We start from the raw sequence: 3,750 nt of genomic DNA on the forward strand, positions 1-3,750 counted from the left end.
GCTACACCAAGGTTTCTGAAGACAATAGCTTCTCCACCAAAGCAGGCTGTAAATAAATTTTGAATGGAACCTGGCATCACCCTGAAGGAATTCTAACTTCACACTGTTGGGGTAGTTTACCAAAATGGCTTCAGAGTAGACTAACGTTACACAGCACATTTTAAAAAAAGACACATTTATTCAGTGTCATGATCAGACTACTACATTTAGCAATCAACAGCATGGGTGCAAAAAAAACCTCTACATTAAAACCCTTTGCTGGATATGTATATGTATAGCTGATTCACTTTGTTATAAAGCAGAAACTAACACACCATTGTAAAGCAATTATACTCCAATAAAGATGTTAAGAAAAAACAAAAAAAATCAATTTTGAAATGCTTTACACTTTCCACAGAACAGAAACTAAAATAACCTGTTATACAATTAGTCACAAATACAGTCCTCAAGGGGTTTTTTGCCCATACACATGAGTATTGTCTAAAACATGTCTTCTTTGTAGACGCTAGGCCCTGCCACCACTGTGCTTGGCTGAGCTCACAAATCTGTTGCAGCCTGGAGCTTCCCTGTCACTTCCCTGGCTCTCCTCTCCAGCTAAGCTTTGTTTCCTGGCAGTAATTACAACCTCCTGCCACTGCCATAGCTCCTGCTGCTGCTGGAACCACCACAGCTACCTTGGTTTCGTGGTTTGGCAAAGTATTGGCCTCCACTACCATAGGGGCCAGAACTTCTGCCTCCAAAGTTTCCTCCTTTCATGGGTCCAAAATTTGAAGACTTATTGTTGTAATTGCCAAAATCATTGTAGCTTCCACCACCTCCAAAATTGCTTCCATCATTACCGAATCCATTATAGCCATCCCCGCTGCCACCACAGCCACCACCACCGCGGCTGCCACCAAAGCCAGCTCGACCACTGAAGTTTCCTCCACGGCCACCACCAAAGTTTCCAGAACCACTCTGACCTCTTTGGCTGGATGAAGCACTATCCACCTCTTGCTGAGATAGGGCTTTCCTTACTTCACAGTCGTGGCCATTCACAGTGTGGTATTTCTGAATGACAGTCTTGTCTACAGAGTCATGGTCATCAAAGCTTACTAAAGCAAAGCCTCTCTTTTTACCACTGCCTTGGTCAGTTATGATTTCAATCACTTCAATTTTCCCATACTGTTCAAAATAGTCTCTTAGGCGATGTTCTTCAGTGTCTCCTTTAATGCCACCAACAAAAATCTTTTTCACCAGGTCTTTGAGAATCTTCTCTTGAGACGGCCCTCTTTGGTTCCCCAACTCTTCCACCCACCTCCTGTGGCCTTGCCTTCATGGCTGCATCTACCTCCTCCACAGTGGCATACGTGACAACCCCGAAGCCTCTGGAGCGCTTGGTGTTTGGATCCCTCATTACCACACAGTCTGTGAGCGTTCCCCACTGCTCACAATGGCTCCTCAGACTGTCATCGGTTGTTTCAAAGCTCAAACCTCCGATGAAGAGCTTCCTCAGCTGTTCGGGCTCTTTGGGAGACTCTGACTTAGACATGACGGCTGGGGAGAGGGAGATGTCAACGATGCTTACACGGCAGCGTCCATAGGCAGAAAGCAAGATTCCATTTTCTTTCTAAAACCCATCCCATCAATCAGACCCTCAATTCAGTTACACGCTTTCTTCCCAGAACTCATTAAATCATTCTTCCACTTTTGTTTCTTTTCTCATTTTCCCCTATCAGCCTCTCTCTCTGATTTTGAGATTTTTGTTTTCTTTTCACCTCCCACTGAAATAACTTCTTGGTTATGTGCAGCACTGTTCTTTCCAGAATTACTAAATCATGCTTCACTTTCGCTTCTTTCCTCCATTTCCCCCTCCTGCTCCCACCCTGATGGCATCAGTTTATTGACCTTGGGTCTGCTTGTGCTTTAAACCTTTAGTAGAGGAGAGAAGACTTTCCCGTTTCCCCCCACGTGTTTAGTTAGCAGACTGGATTTGCTAACAGCTCAGACACTGCTGTGTGGCCTTTCGCGATGCTGTTTATATATCTGTTTGTTCTTGGGTTGCTCAATAGAGGCCCCTTGCCAACATACTTTAGAAGGGGGCTGCTTGGGTATCTGACCTTTGTGTCACCCTGCCATTAACCCACTCTTCACTCACTGGAAGGCAACTCACAGGTTTTATCCCAATCCCACACCCTCCATCCCTTCCATGCCACTCTCCATCCTATCACCATATGTCTCAGTCCTGTAAGCCCTGTTCAAGATCCAGCTTCACCTGGCCTGACCCTGTTTGACAACAACCATTTCCCCAAATGAACCCGTCAGGCCTTCTGTGTACACCAGGCATTCTCAAGCTTCCATGGCAACTTGAACATGTGGATTTTTAGCTTTGAAAATGGTCTTAAGCACCATCTGCCATATTTTCTGTGTCTCTCAGGGTGAATAGATGAGGGTATCAATGAAACAAAGTTAGCCAATAGGGCTTCCCTGGTGGCACAGTGGTTAAGAATCTGCCTGCCAATGCAGGGAACACAGGTTCGATCCCTGGTCCAGGAAGATCCCACATGCTGTGGAGCAACTAAGTCCCTGTGCCACAACTGCTGAGCCTGCGCTCTAGAGCCCGTGAGCCACAACTACTGAGCCCGCGTGCCACAACTACTGAAGCCCGTGCACCTAGAGCCCATGCTCCGCAACAAGAGAAGCCATCACAATGAGAAGTCCACGCACCACAACGAAGAATAGCCCCCGCTCTCCGCAATTAGAGACAGCCCGCATGCAGCAACGAAGACCCAATGCAACCAAAAATAAATAAATAAATAAAATTGATTCTTTTAAAAAAAAAAGAGAGATACAGTTGCCACTATCATATTGCTGCTTTGAATAAGTAACTGTGCTTTCATCTGTCAAATTCCAGATCTTGATCTCAGGCTTGATAAGTGACATAAAGGGATGCTTGGAGGCACTGAGGACACTTTATCCAGGAGAAGGCATGGTCGAGGTAGAGAAAGAAGCTGTCATCAGTGTCAAACATCTCAAAATATTTCACACAACAGGAGTTGGACATGTTCTCATCCCATGTTCTATGTGTACAGGAGAACTGATTTCAACTTAGGCTAAGGACACATTTGTAACAGTGGGACTGGGTTGCCTCAGACAATGGTTCCCTACAACGAGCAATGTCCAGACCAATTCTGCTTTCCAGATGCTATAAAAACAACTATCTACCATGACTACACACTTCTCAAAGTACTTCATAAATATTACTTCATTTGACCCCTACCACAACTCCACACATAGGTATTATAATGCCATCTCTCAGCTGAGGATCAGACAGGTTATATAACTTCCCCAAAGCCACACAGCAGAGCCAGGACTGGAACCCATTCACATCTACCTAACTAGAAAGCCCAGGCCTTCTCCACCACACTGCACTCCCCACAGATGTGCAGAGACAGGGGTCCACACTGGCAGAAGGCTGTAAGCTGTCAGCTGTGCAGGCCACTTTAAGGCCACCCCAGCCCTAAGCTTCGGAGCTCTCACACCCCTTTTCCATGCTGTGAAGTTTCTTTTGACTGTCATTTTTTCCTTGATTGTAGCTTACAGGACTTGTGCTTCAGACCTATGAGAGTCTCAATGGTACACAGGTGCCCCAGGAGTGGATAACCTCCTTGCCCCCTCTGTTAGGTCCACGAATTAAATCTATCTGTGGCCTGTCCCCCTTCCTTCCATACTCTTGTAATCCTTGAAAGCACACATTGCTCAGTTCCTGAG

The 3,750-nt window shown here is 45.8% G+C and overlaps 1 pseudogene; it reads right to left on the minus strand.

The window, feature by feature from the left end:
• Positions 1 to 259: 259 nt before the first annotated feature.
• LOC101288275 (heterogeneous nuclear ribonucleoprotein A1-like) lies at positions 260 to 1,675 on the minus strand (annotated as a pseudogene).
• Positions 1,676 to 3,750: the final 2,075 nt, after the last annotated feature.

Source organism: Orcinus orca, chromosome 14, assembly GCF_937001465.1.
Source record: "Orcinus orca chromosome 14, mOrcOrc1.1, whole genome shotgun sequence".
In the NCBI taxonomy this organism is placed as follows: domain Eukaryota; kingdom Metazoa; phylum Chordata; class Mammalia; order Artiodactyla; family Delphinidae; genus Orcinus; species Orcinus orca.